General features: G+C 41.6%; 1 pseudogene across 1 annotated transcript; it reads right to left on the bottom strand.

The window, feature by feature from the left end:
* Nucleotides 1-10,618: 10,618 nt before the first annotated feature.
* LOC104662413 lies at nucleotides 10,619-11,746 on the bottom strand (annotated as a pseudogene). Its single transcript, XR_004056892.1, has one exon. The product of XR_004056892.1 is annotated as a glutathione S-transferase Mu 2 pseudogene (transcript).
* Between the last annotated feature and the right edge of the window lie 3,704 nt (nucleotides 11,747-15,450).

Here is a 15,450-nt window from a genome sequence, read left to right on the forward strand (position 1 = left end):
TGCAAAATATGTATTTCTTCTGTGGTCCGCAAGGAAATTTACCTTCACTGAGTTAAAAATAATCCTTAGGCTGGGCACGGTGGCTCATGCCTATAATCACAGCACTTTGGGAGGCCAAGGTGGGTGGATCATTTGAGGTCAGGAGTTCAAGGCCAGCCTGGTCAACATAGTGAAACCCCGTCTTTACTAAAAATACAAAAAAATTAGCCGGGTGTGGTGGCACATGCCTGTAGTCTCAGCTACTTGGGAGGCTGATTATGGGAGAATCGCTTGACCTGGGAGGGGGAGGTTGCAGTGAGCAGAGATGGCGCCACTGTACTCTAGCCTGAGTGACAGAGCTAGACTCTGTCTCAAAACAAAACAAAACAAAAGCCCTTCATCTATTAAGTACAGAGCTAGACTCTGTCTAAAACAAAGCAAAACAAAAAAAAAAACCCTTGATCTATTAAGTCTAACTCTGCATAGTCCACCAAACTTAAAGTGATATAACCTGATGACTATGTAATCAAGAAGCACAACCACAAATGAAATCAGACACCCAAATAACCCAAAGCATACGCACATTCACAACGTCAGATTGTTACTGAAATGAAGAAGTGAAAATTAATAATCTAGGCAGTAAACTTGGGAGTCTCCAAAAATATATCAGAGGACAGTAGCTTAAAAACATTAGGCTAAATATTACTGCCTATTTATTCAGATCCAAATAATCAATTTGGTATTTTTTTTCTTTATGTATGTGCTCATGTGTGTGGGGGGTGTGTGTGTGAGAGAGAGAGAGAGAAAGAAAGAGAAAGAGACAGAGAAGGAGGGAGAGAGAGTAGTCTTTTTTTTTTTTTTTTTTTTTGAGACAGGGTCTCACTGTGTTACCCAGGCTGGAGTGCAGTGGCACGATCACGGCTCACTGCAGCCTTGACCTCCCAGGCTCAGCTGATCCTCCCACATCAGCCTCCTGAGTAGCTGGGACTACAGGCACCCACCACCACACCCGGCCAATTTTTTGTATTTTTTGTAGAGACAGAGTTTTGCCATGTTGCCCAGGCTGGTCTCGATCTCCTGGGCTCAGGCAGTTCACCTGTCTCGGCTTCCCAAAGTGCTGGGATTACAGGCATGAGCCACCGTGCCTGGCCTCCAAGAGTTATTCTTTAAATATAATTGTTTAAGCTGATTCTTACATGTTGATGGATATATAATCTCTTAGGGAGTTTTTTGAGGAGAACGACGCAGTGTGTTAGCCCCTCGTCATTTTCAAGATTTTTCATATTAAATTGGAATTCTTGAGATGAAAGGTACTATGTAGATCTAGAAAATAAATACAAGAACTTGCAAATGAGTGTCTCGGGCAAATGCCAATACCATTGCTTTTTATTTTCCACTTAAGTCAAATATTTAAAAATGTGTTTGGAGATGATGTTTACCATATTGTTATATTCTAGACCATTCATTAGATAGTTTATCTAAAACTTACTGGTGTTTGTATTACAATAAACAGGTTAGTTATCTGCTTTTGTTCTTTCATAATTGTCATGAGGCAGATTTCAGTTAAAATGTCGTTACTTTTTTTCCTCGACTTTATGCAAACATTTTTTTAAAGTGTTCTGTGAATTCTTCAAAAATACAGTATATATTTACTAGTGCCAGAGAATGTATGTGTCTTAAATTTGAGTATTTGAATTCTAACATCTGTGAACATTTGAAATAAATTTATGTTTCAAAATTAAATTGTGAAATTAATGTGGAATCTACATCTGGAAAATGTATAGGAGTCTCAAAATTTAGATGACTTTATTAAGGAAAAATACAGGGACTTCAAATTCAATTTTACGTTTTATTTTCTAGTTCTGGTCTATGGAGTAGTTGAGGAATACAATACGTTAGCTCTTAATTCACAAAGTACACAAATGTTAAAATTTAGTTTTTAATTTAATTCCAACAAACTGTATTATAGGTAGATCGTGGGATGAAAACTTTAAGGTGTAAAATTCTATTTCATATTTGAAAGCCATGACTATGTGGAAACCCTCATTATTACTTGATTATTTTTAGTTTTCAACCAGATGTTTAGCATTCCGTGAACCTGGCCACAGAGTAGCACAGCAAACAGACGTATTTACTCATGTAGAATGTGGGCCATTGTGATATCCTTGGTGTCATGCCTATTACCATAGTTTTTGCTCACTGTTTTTACTACAGCCTTACTGTCTACTTAGTGTAATCTTAACGAGGGGAAAAAATCAATGTTTTGGAGGGAATAATGTGTTTGTGTGTGTGTGTGTGTGTACTTGCAATTACACAATCTTTATAGTGTACAACACTAATTTGTTGAAACATTGTAGAGTATAAAAGAACAAACTCCAAAAAAATCATGTTAGAAATTTCAATTCAAAATTTGCATTTTTCAAGGTGCTAATAGACAAGCAACTACACTTAGGTGAACATTGAGTGAGAAGCATGCTGAACTGTGAGACTGAGGGATGGTCCAAATTGAGGGGGGACCATTAGGGTGTTTTAATTGCAAAGAAAAAGAAACTCCACTCAAGCCAGCTTTAAGAGAAAATGAAATGACTCACATGCAGAAATCCAAGGCTAGGGTACACTCCGGGGCTGTTTGATCCAGCAGCTCAGTGTGGTTGGTCTTCAAGCATCCAGGTATCTTCTGTTTGTTCTGAATCTGCCATATCAGTTTCATCCACAAACTAGCTTTCTGAGGAGTTGTGGTTTGGCTGCAGCTCAGTCAGGGCTTCATGCTTCTCTGTTCACATCTAGTGGGAGACAGTTTTATGTCTTGTGGTTCTCTGAATAGCAGAAACCCAGAAACCCAAACTTCTTGCATTGCGTTGGTTTGAATTGAGCCACATGCCCGTTTCTGAATCAATCCATTCCCTAACAGGCTTAGACCTAGGTTCCTGAACCAATCTCTACTTAGAGGACCAAATTACAATTGTTTAGTGTAGACCAGTCAGAGTCCATCCATGGAGCTGGTATCAACCCCTCAAATCATGCTATTGCAACACAGTGGGGGAGTCAACCCTCTCTCCATGTATTTGCTGCAGCATGGGGAGGGAAAGAAGGAAAGATAGAATACTACTCTTTAGCAAAAGGCACAAATCCAACTGAAGACCCAGACTTTCTTTTTCACTTCATTTCTTTTCATTCCTTTCCTTTCCTTATTGAGGAGCATGCAGAAAGCTGTTGTTTGGAAGCTCATGTGCTCATTCTGGCTGCTGGTTATCCCCACTGCTCCTCCATTCTGGTCTGAAGATGGATTGTCCATTTGAACTCTGATGATTTCCTGCACAGTCGCTGCTTAAATACCAGACATATTCGAATCAGCTTAGGCCTTTGGCCAGTGGTTTCTGTGTCTTTTCTTCCTAAATCTGGATGGGCTCAAATCTACTTTCAAGTGCATATGCCTATCTGACTTCCTGAAATTGTTAAAATCAGACAGTGTGTTAGGCTTAGACCCTCAGGCTTCAACCGCCCCATGAGTCTGGATGGATTCTGGTCTAGTTCTCTCCCTGTCAGCCTGTCCTGTCTCATCTGAGCCTGACAGGCTATCTCTGTCTCTGCAGCCTCTAGCAGAGCCCTGCTTAGCTCTTGCAGCCCCAGGAGTCCTGCCCCTCTCTGTGGGCACAGCCTAAGGCATCACTTGTCAAGAGCCACCACATCTTTCCTTATCCATTTAATAACACAAACCAACTGGGCACAGCCTGCATCTTCCATCCCCTTGTCCACCATCCTCAGTCCCTCGGTTTCCGTGCCTTTACTCCACACCACGGCCATTGCATTATGATGCAGTTTCCCAAGCCCATCTGCTTTCCTGGTCTGTGCACAAAGGTCCCCAATTATTCACTAAACCAAATCGTGCTCATTCCTCAAGACTGTGCTCAAGCATCAGCTCTTTCTGGAATTGACGCTGCATCTCTCACACCCCAATGTCCTGTGTTTTGGGACAACTTCCTGTTCCCCCTCCACGCAGCCTCGAGCCTAGCACAGGGTCCTCTCCTTCTACTGTCATTGGTTGAATGAGCTAATTAGCACATGAATGAATTTGTTGCTTTATCAGCTGGCCAGTTTATAGACTATGAGGTTTTATTCATCAGGCATTCAAAAATCATGAGATTCCCTTGTGAGCTGAATCTCTCCCTCTCTCTCCTGCAAACCAGGAAGTGGGAATAGAAGAAAACCAGGTGAGAGTAGAGGTTAGTGAGGTGGAGGGAGCATGAGGAGTGGGCACAGCAGGTGGTGGGGCCTATGCCAGGTTCCTGCTGCCTGCAGGTGGTACTGGAGGACTGTCACTGGGTGCCTGATCCTGGAGTGGACCAGCCGGTTGTCTTAGTGCCATCAGTGTGAAGGCTGCGTTTGACCTCACTGCAGGTGGGTGGATTCCTCTGGTGATGGAGGACGGGCTCCACAGCTAACAGTTAATACGTGAACTCTCAACAGGGTGATATCACCCCATGGGGGCAAAAGTTTATTCAAAAGTTGGGGCAAAAAATCTTGGAAATGTCAGTGGTTTATGGCCCTCTAAAGTCCTTCAGTCTATGACCAATATGCAGTATTTCTGTGTATACGGAAGCAGCCTCATTGTCTGGGCAACACCCGAGGTTTGTTTTCTCATGGCCATGGAGATCAAGGACGTGGACACACAAAGGGTGAGGTTAAAAGCAGAACTTTAATAGGTGAAAGAAAGAGACTAGCTCTCTGCTACAGAGAGGGGCCCGGGAAAAAATGGGTTGCCGATCCTCAGTGAAATGCAGGGGTTTTTATAGATGAGCTACTGGGGAGGTGGTTAGAACCAGATGTGCCATCTACATAGGGTGTGAATCTCTGGCAGCCCCCACCCCAATCTTTTATTATGCAGGTGGGTTCTCTGCCTGAGCTTCTCTATGTTGCCCATTTCTTCCTTACTGTACACATGCTAACAAAAAAGGGAAGGTGGAGCTTCCACAGTGCACAGGTTTTTCTGCCCCAGGTAGCTTTTTCCTATTGGCACAACTGCTAGCATTCCCTCGTGCAAGCTTCCAGCTTCCTTATCTATATTTGGAGCTTGATCTTTCTGGCTGCTCTTTGTAAGAACAAAATGCCCTTTGGGGCTGCTTTTTGTTAGAAGGGAAATTTTGCTGAGGACTATTTTGCCCTCACTATCTGCCTAAGTAATTTCTTTCTATCTCTTGTATCATTACCACTTTATGGGAGGGAGTGATTAGGAAAAAAATGTCTAAAAGGCTTCTTGAGAGAAGGGTGGCAAATGAGAAAAACTGGGCTAATGAACGGTCTGTAAGCTGAGGAAGAGGGATTCTAACCAGGGATACAATGGAAAATGATGAAGTTTCTGCATGGCCAAAAGGCACCTGGCACCTGGAAGACAGGGTGAGTGGGGCTGAGCTCAGCTGCTGTAGAGTCCAGCCCTTAACCTTAACCACCCAGAGGAAGCCTCTCCTTTAGTTTGCAGGTGGCAACTGAGGTGCTTCGGGATGCCTTGGTCTGGCTGTCCTGCCGCTTGCACTTGGCTGTGGTGGGAGGTTCTGACTAAAAGAAAATCAAGAATTTCGGGCGCGGTGGCTCAAGCCTGTAATCCCAGCACTTTGGGAGGCCGAGACGGGCGGATCACGAGGTCAGGAGATCGAGACCATCCTGGCTAACACGGTGAAACCCCATCTCTACTAAAAATACAAAAACTAGCCGGGCGAGGTGGCGGGCGCCTGTAGTCCCAGCTACTCGGGAGGCTGAGGCAGGAGAATGGCGTAAAACCCGGGAGGCGGAGCTTGCAGTGAGCTGAGATCCGGCCACTGCACTCCAGCCCGGGCGACAGAGCGAGACTCCGTCTCAAAAAAAAAAAAAAAAAAAAAAAGAAAATCAAGAATTTGCCCATTCATTGCCTAGCATAGTTTTTATTGGGCAGTTTTTCTTTGTATTATTGATGCGTACATTTTTAACATAAGAGTTGAATTATGGGCAGGCCAGCCCAGCAGGGGTCTGATTCATAGAGGGCACTGCAACAAATCAGAAATGTGACCTCAGGACATGTGAGTCCTTCTATTACTGGAGACTTAGTGGTCCTGCTCCCGCAGGTGCAGAAAAGTGCTTCTGCAGGAAAGAAGGAGGTGGTGTGGGAGTAAGAAGACACCAACTCGTCCCTGTGCTTTTGTCACCTGCAGGTGCTCAAGAGGCTGTCAGCTGAAAGTCAAAGTTGGCTGAAGCTCCGATGCATGTCTCTGTCCTATTTCCTGGCAATCAGTTATATTATCTTCAATTGAAATCCTTTTGTTTGCCTTCTGGATCAACTAATCCTGAAAATCCCGAAGGAAAACTAAAGAGAGAACAAAAACTGCAGAAAAGTGAGAAACTTGCCAACTTAGATTTTTCCCCCTAAACATTCACTCCGCATTGGCCTGGGAAAAAGGATTAGTCATGAATGTGTTTATTTTTTATTTTTAAAGACAGGGTCTTGCTCTACTGCCCAGGCTGGAGTGCAGTGGTATGATCATAGTTCACTGCAACCTTGAACTCCTAGGAACAAGGGATCCTCCCTCCTCAGCCTCCTGAGTAACTTGGGACTATAGGTATGCACCACCACACCCAGCTAATTTTGTTTGTTTGGTTTATGTAGAGACAGAGTCTTGCTACATTTCCCAGTCTGGTCTTGAACTCATGGCCTCAAGTGATACTCCTGCCTTGGCCTCCCAAAATGCTAGGATTACAGGCATGAGTCATTGCTCCTTGTCTTTACTGATAATTTTAACCTCTTTTCTTCTTTCCACATTTGAGTCTTTGATCAACCTGGTATTTATTTTGGAAGTATGCATCTACTTTAACTTTTCAATAAGAAAAGTCAGCTGCCTCCATACCACTAATTGAATGATTCATCAGTTCTCCACTGTTGGTAATACCATCTTTATCCTATACCAAGTTTCTAAATATATATGTATATTTATATGTAACATATACATTATATGTTATTTTTATACATATACAGGTCAATTTATGGACTCACTATTCAGATTCACTGATTTTTTTTAATCAACACTTGCACAGACACCAAACTTTTTTCAAACGAGTTTCATTGAGGTATGATTTGTCAATTATGCATTGCACATATTGTATAATTGCTAATCATACAATATGTTGTACATATTTAGTTTACAGTTACATAAGTTTTGACTTATATACCCATGAAATGATCCCCACAATCACAACCGCATCGTCACCCCTGAAAGTTTCCTTGTGCCGCTGGCAATCCCTTCCTTCTGCCTCTCCCAACTTCAGATCCCCGGCAACTCATGATTTGCTTTCATAGGGTTGTTGGGACCTTTCCTTTCATCCTCTAAAGGTTCAATAATTTAAGTCTCTGGAATCAACTGACAGTAGACAAACAGGAGAAAAGGCAGACAAGTTTATTATGTGCACATGTGCACAGGGACCACACAAAATATTAGACTCAGAAATGGGCCAGACTGTTGAAGCTTAAATATCATTTTGAGATACAGAAAGAAATGGGGCTTGGAGGCTCCTGGAGAGCAATGGTGACAAGCTATGGGAGAATAGGGGGAGGAACTGCACTGCAAACAAAGGCTGGCTTATAATGCAGGCATACTCTCAGGTAGCTACCTTCAGAAGAATAGGTGAAGAGTCTGGGCATGGTGACCTGGATGGAGACCTTTTGCCTCCTCTCCTGCAATACAAGTTCAACTTCTCTGGTTAATGTAGATTTCAGGCAAGGGGTTCATGACAATGGCACTCCTTCTGGAGGAACTTCCCTTAGATAAAGAAAACTTCAGAGAAAGTCCCTTCTCATGCTTTGAGAGAGAAAGAGAATAGATAGCAGGGTGGAGAAAGGTCAGAGAGACCTTGGTTCTGAGGCTGCTTCTTTAGTTCAAAGCACTCAGCATGTCAAAGTGTCATACTTTGGATATCATTCTCTGAGTTCCAGCATTTTCCATCACTGTGCAGGTTGTATTTTCTAGAGTTTGTATCAGTGGAATCATACAGTAGGCACTTCTTTTTGTATAGCTTATTTTGCTTGGCATAATTATTTTGAAATTTCTCCATGCTGTTGTGTGCATCAGGAATTCACTGCTGTTCACTGCATAGCAGTATTCCATTGTATGGATGTACCACAGTCTGTTGATCCATTTACTGATGGACATTAGGGTTGTTTATGGTATGACAGACCAGGAAATACCTCTCCAAAATATAAAAGATGGTTGAGCTAAAGACAATTAAGATGCAGGAGAGTTCTCTACTTTCTCTCTGTTTGCTTAAAAGCAGGACAGAGGTTGGGTGTGGTGGCTCACACCTGTAATCCCAGCACTTTGGGAGGCTGACGGGGGTGGATCACCTGAGGTCAGGGGTTCGAGACCAGCCTGATCAACATGGTGAAACCTTGTCTGTAGTAAAAATAAAAAAGTTAGCTGGGTGTGGTGGTAGGCACCTGTAATCCCAGCTACATGGGATGCTGAGGCAGGAGAATCTCTTGAACCTGGGGGGCAGAGATTGCAGTGAGCTGAGATTGTGCCACTGCACTCCAGCCTGGGTGACAGAGTGAGACTCCATCTTGAAAAAAAAAAAGAAAGAAAAAAAAAAAGGTAGGACAGAAATTTACATACAAAAGGTCTTTCTATTTCCCTCCCCAACTTTTCTTCCTGAAGACAGGATGTACATTCTCCTTTATTAGACAAATCCTTATTAGCTTAGAGATGGCACTAGAGAAACCTGTGAACAGACTTTACTCCATTATTGCCTTCTCCTATATTTACCTTCCCACAGTTTCCTGCCTTTGGAAGCCTGGGACTGTTTTATTTTGTCTTGTCACTTTTCTAAAATGTATTTTTTTTGTTGTTGTTAGATGTACTATATAAGCCACACACCTAAACTGCTGCCTGAGTCACTTTCCACTGAGGCATTGCACACATTAGTAATTTTTTTTTCTCTTGTTAATCTGTCTTTTGTTACAAAAGTCTGTCCCAACTACAAACTTTTTTTTTTTTTGAAACAGAGTCTTGCTCTGTGGCGCAGGCTGGAGTGCAGTGGCACGATCTTGGCTCCTGGGTTCAAGCCATTCTTGGGCCTCGGCTTCCTGAGTAGCTGGGATTACAGGCGTGTGCCATCACATCTGGCTAATTTTTGTATTTTTAGTAGAGATGGGGTTTCACCATGTTGGCCAAGCTGGTCTCGAACTCCTGGTCTCAAGTGTTCTGTCCGCCTTGGCCTCTCAAAGTGTGGGGATCATAGGCATGAGTCACTGCGCCCGGTCTAACTACAATCTTTTGTGGGCCGAAAATATTTTTTTCTCATTCACTAGATTTTTAGTTATTAGAAAGAAAGGTGGTATGAACATTTGTGTACAAGTTTTGTTTGGACACGTTTTAATTTCTCTTGGATAAATAAATATCTAGTCATGGAATGAGAAGAGTTTTAGAGTTTTAACTCTTAGATTTAAGTCTTTGATCCATTTTGAATTCATTTTTGTATCTGGTGTGAGTCACAGGGTCCATCTTCATCCTTTGCATATGGATATCCAGTGTCTTGGCACCACTTTTTGAAAAGATTGTTCTTTCCTCATTCAATGGTTGTGTGCTCTTGTCAAAAATTGATTGACAGTAAATGTGAGGCTTTATTTCTGGACTTTCAATTCTGTTCTGTTGATCAATATGTCTGTCCTTATGCCAGTACCACTCTGTCTTGATTGGTATAGGTTTGTAGTGAGTTTTGGAATTGGGAAATGTAAATTCTACAGCTTTGTTCTTTTTAAAAACCTGTTTTGACCATTCTGAGTTTCTTAAATTTCCATATGAGCTTTAGGATTAGCTTGCCAGTTTTTGCAAAGAAATCAGCCAAGGTTTTTGTTAGGGATTGTATTGAATTTTAGTTCAATTTGAAGAGTTTTTCCATCTTAACAATGTTAAGTGTTCTGTCCTATGAACATAGATTATCTTTTCATTTATTAAAATCTTCAATTTCTTTCAATGATGTTTTGTAGGTTTCAGTGTACAAGTTTTGTACCTCTTTTGTTAAAGTTATTTCTGTGTATTTTTTCTTTTTGATGCTACTGTAAACAGAATTTTCTTTATTTCCTTGTCTGCTTATTGCAACTATAAAGAAATACAATTTCTGTTTGTATATTAATCTTGTATTCTGCAACCATGCTGAACTTAAAGTTTGTTAGTTCAAATAGTTTTTTAGTGGATTCATTAGAATTTTCTATATGCGAAATCACATCATCAACTAATAGGATACTTCTATTTCTTCCTTTCCAAGCTGGGTGCCTTTTATTTCTTTTTCTTGCCTAATTGCCTTGGCTAGAACCTCCTTCACAATGTTGAATAGAAGCCGGGAGAGCAGACGTCTTTGTCCTGTTCTTCATTTTGTCTTGATGCTTCATCTGAAAAAGAATCAGTTCTTTTACCATTAAATATGCTCTTACCTGTGGGTTTTTTGTAGAAGCCCTATATTAAGTTGAAGAAACTCTCATCTATTCCTATTTTGTTGAGTGTTTTTTTCATCATGAGAGGGTGTTAAATTTTGTCAAGTGCTTTTTCTGCATCTATTGAAATGATCCTGTGGATTTTGACATTTATTCTGTGTGTGTGTGTGTGTGTGTGTGTGTGTGTGTGTTTTAGGTTTTACTTGGATCAGGTAGGCTTAAGGCAGGAGCCATGCTGCAGGAGAAGGGCCTGTAAACCAGTCAATGCTGCTCTTTCATGCAGCCCTGGGACCCCAGGGCTGAGCTAGCTCCACAGGTGAGGGGCCAGTGAGGCCCCTCAAAGCAGACACAACCACTAACAGGAGGGATGGTCAGGCTGGCTTTAGTGCAGGGAAGGGTAATGTTGGGAGGGAGACGTTCATAAAGGAAAATGGGTAGCTGAGGCTTTAAAGGGCTTGGATGGGACAGGGGTTTAGGGGAAGTGAAGAGGGCCAATAAAGTCTTGGGGGTAAAGAAGGGAATAAACAGGGGAAAAGAACAAGAAGGCAGGGGCTGGGGTGTGGAGTCCAGCTGCTCTACACAGTCTGGGCAGCAGGCTGAGTATGGGCAACTCACTGCCACCTCCTGGCCTTCAAGGCACTACTTGTTGCCCCAGACAGCCATCTTTGTGAACACAGGTCTTGGGAGGAAGTGGCTGGATTTCATGCAGGCAGAGATCTCCAAGCCCTCAAATCGGGAGATGAAGTCCTTCAGGTTTGGGAAGGCATCCAAGCACTTGGGCTCAAATACTTGGTTTCTCTCGAGGACATCATAAGCAATGAAATCCACAAGGGCGATCTTGTCCCCAAGAAACCATGGCTGCTTCCCCAGAAACTGTAAGTAGAATTTCAGCATTGCAGGGAGTGCCTCCAGGTATTCTGGCTTCAGTTTCTCAAAATCTGGGTTGTAGCAGAGTCTGGCCAGCTGCATTTGGTTGTCCATAAGCTGGTTCTCCAAAATGTCTTCCCAAATCTTCTCCCTTTCTGTCTCCCCACACAGGTTGTGCTTGTAGGCAATGCAGCCCAGGATAGCCTTGCTCTGGGTTATCTTGTGAGCCCCATCAGTCAAGTAGGGCAGATTGGGAAAGTCCAGGCCTGGCTTGAATTTTTCATTCAACCACTGGCTTCTGTCATAGTCAGGGGCATCCCCCATCATGTACTTCTTTTCCTCATAGCTTGAGTCTGTGTATTGCTGGAGCAGGCAGATGGTGTGGGTCAGCCCTCAGATGTCCCAGTACCCCTGTGTCATGGGCCTGGTGCTGGTCGGTGTGGATTCTGCAGACAGGCCCATTTACTCTATTGATGTGGTATGTTACATCAATTGACTTTTGGATGTTAAAACAATCTTGCATTCCTGGGATAAATTCCACTTGATCATGGTGTGTAATCCATTTTACATATTGCCAAATTCTACTTGCTAATTTTTTTGAGGATTTTGCATCTTATTGGTAAGAGATATTAGTCCATAGCTTTCTCGTGGTGTCTTTGGTTTGGGTATCAGGGTAATACCAGCCTCGTAGAATGAGTTGGGAAATGTTCCCTTCTCTTCTATATTTTGGAAGAGTTTGTGAAGAATTTATATCATTTATTTATCTTTTAAAAATTGTGGTAAAATACACTAATATAAAAATTTCTATCTTAACCATTTTTAAGTTTACAATTTAGTAGTGATAAGTAGTGATAAGTATATTCACATTGTTGTTGCAACCAGCTTCTAGAACTTTATTTTTTCTGAGGCGGAGTCTAACTCTTGTCACCCAGGCTGGAGTGCAATGGCAGTGATCTTGGCTCACCGCAGTCTCTGCCTCCCGGGTCCCAGCAATTCTTCTGCCTCAGCCTCCTGAGCAGCTGGGATTACAGGCATGCTCCACCACACCCAGCTAATTTTGTATTTTTAGTAGAGACGGGGTTTCACCATGTTGGTCACGCTGGTCTTGAACTCCTGACCTCAGGTGATTCACCTGCCTTGGCCTCGCAAAGTGCTGGGATTACAAGTGTGAGCCACTGCACCTGGCCCAGAACTTTTTTATCTTGCAAAATGGAAACTCCATACCTATTAAACAACCTCCTATTTCCCCTTCTCCCAGCTCCCAGTAACCACTGTTCTATTTTCTGTTTCTATAATTTAAAAAAAATTTTTGAGACAGCGTCTCACTATGTTGCCCAATCAAGAGTGCAGTGGTTATTCTCAGGCACAGTCATAGTGCACTACAGCTTCAAACTCATGGGCTCAAGCAGTTCTTCTGCCTTAGCCTCCCAAGTACCTGAGACTTTAGATGCATACCTGGCTTTGTTCCTATGATTCTGACTGCTCTTATGTACCTCGTATAAGTGGAATTATAGAGTATTTATCTTTGTGTGATTGGTTTATTTCACATTAGCATAATGCCCTCAAGGATCATTCATGTTATACCATGCATCAGAATTTTCCTCCTTTTTAAGGCTGAGTAATATTCCATTGTAGGTATACGCCACATTTTGTATATCCATTCATCTTTCAATGAACACTTTGGCTGCTTCCATCTTTTGACTATTGTGAATATTGTTGCTATGAACAAGAATATCTTTGAGACCATGTTTTCCATTCTTTTGGATATATATCCAGAAGTAGATTTTCCAGATTATATGGTAATTCTATTTTTAATTTTGAGGAATTGCATGCCATAATACTATCACAGAATGACACCAGAGTAGTATTATTTCTTTTTTAAATGCTTGGTATAATTCCCCAGTGAAGCTGAGACTTTTATTTTATTTTATTTTATTTTATTATTAATTCAGCCTGTTTAGTTGTTATGAGTATACTCAGATTTTCCATTCTTTCTTGAATCAGGTTTGATAGTTTGTGTCTTTCCAGGAATGTGTTCATTTCATCTAAATTATACTATGTAATGTGTTGGCATGCAGTTGTTCATAGTGTTCCCTTATAATTTATTATTATAATTATTATTGTTATTATTATTATTATTGAGACAGAGTCTCTCTCTGTTGCCCAGGCTGGAGTGCAGTGGTGCAATCTTGGCTAACTGCAACCTCTGCCTCCCGGGTTCAAGTGATTCTCCTGCCAACAGCCTCCTGAGCAGCTGGGATTACAGGTGTGCACCATCACGCCCGGCTGATTTTATACTTTTAGTAGAGACAGAGTTTCACCATGTTGGTCAGGCTGGTCTTGAACTATTGACCTCAGGTGATCTGCCCACCTCGGCCTCCCAAAGTGCTGGGATTACAGGTGTGAGCCACTGTGCCTGGCTGCCTTACAATTTTTATTTCTGTGAGATTAGTAGTAATGAGCCCTCTTTCAATTCTGGATTTGGTAATTGAGTCTTTTTTTCTTGGTCAGTCTTGCTAAGGTTTTGTCCATTTTGTTGGTATTTTTAAAGAATCAACTTTTGCTTTCATTGATTTTCTCTGCTGTTTTTCTATTTTCTATTCATTAATATCTGCACTAATCCTTCTTATTTCCTTCCTTCTGCTTGCTTTGGGTTTAGATTGTTCTTCTTTGCCTCTTTGTCCTTTTGGCTGTGTGCCTTCTTTTCTTTACTCTTGTTAGAGTGGACTAGAGAGATGGCAGAGATAAATGCATGTAAAACAGAAGTCCTCTCGAGAATCCATTCACTAACAAACTGTTCCTTTGAATCAAAACATTGTTGCCTCTGGGTGACCTTTAAAAAAATGATATGGAGCTGGGCATGGTGGCTCACGCCTGTAATCCCAACACTTTGGGAGGCCAAGGCAGGTGATTCACCTGAGGTCAGGAGTTCAAGATCAGCCTGGCCAACACAGTGAAACCCCATCTCTACTAAAAATACAAAAATTAGCCAGGCACGGTGGCATGCACCTGTAATCCCAGCTACTTGGGAGGCTGAAGCAGGAGAATTGCTTGAACCTGGGAGGCGGAGGCTGCGGGGAACCAAAACCACGCCATTGCACTCCAACCTGGGCAACAAGAGTGAAACTCTGTCTCAAAGAAGAAGAAGAAAAAAAAAGACATGGAAAATTGCCACCAGTGTTTTCTACATTAGTGTGAGTTAATTCCTCAGATACTTTGTTAAAGCCCAGTGTGATAGGTAAAAGCTGCCTAGTAGAAATAGAAAGTTTAAAAACAGGGCAAAGGGAAGAGTAACTTTCCTGTTTTCTGACTGCTGAATGGTCAGGAAAAGTTGCCAAACAGGAGACTGACTTGTTTAAAATTTGGGAACTTGCTGAAGTAGGGGATTGAGAGAGGGAAGGAAAATATAAGAGGGAAGATGAGGAAGCTAAAAAAGGAAAAGAACAGTTTTTCTCACATTTACTCCTTAATCAGCACAAAGTTAAGACATTTCCACCCACTGATTTAATTCCTTTCTGTGTTTTATATCACGCCATTTGTATTTTGTCAGCTATTTACTATTTTAAGAGTGAAAAACTTTCAGAATCTATGAGACGTATAATTCTGAGACTTTAGAATCTGAATTTTCAAAGATAGAAAAACTAAAAAGTGAATATTTACATTACAAACATATTTCTTCCTATTGCAAACAAAATTCAGTATAAGGATCTCTAAAATAGTTGATATCTTTAGATATTAGATGATTCACTTTCCAAAAATAGTTTGCAGACGGCCTTCGAGGAACACAACGGCCTTTTAAAATAAGGCCCACATTTCCCTAGCAAGCAGAAGCAGAAAAAAAGAAATAAAGAAAATAAGGCCCATTTATGATAATAAAGTGAGAAAAACAGGAAAACTAATATTTGGATTTATTTTAGAGGCAAAAGTCCTGATCTAGTTCTTGAGACAGTTAGTCAATTCCGTCCATGTTTTATTCACTTATTTGAAACATGCAAACATAGTATTTTTGCTCCCCTTAAATATGTTCAAAGGCCTAGAAACTTTCAGGGAAGAAACCACAAAAACTTTTAAAGTAGATTTTAAGCCAGGCGCAGTGGCTTACGCCTGTAATCCCAGCGCTTTGGGAGGCCGAGGTGGGTGGATTGCTTGAGGTCAGG

This window comes from Rhinopithecus roxellana, chromosome 4, assembly GCF_007565055.1.
Source record: "Rhinopithecus roxellana isolate Shanxi Qingling chromosome 4, ASM756505v1, whole genome shotgun sequence".
Taxonomy (NCBI): Eukaryota; Metazoa; Chordata; class Mammalia; order Primates; family Cercopithecidae; genus Rhinopithecus; species Rhinopithecus roxellana.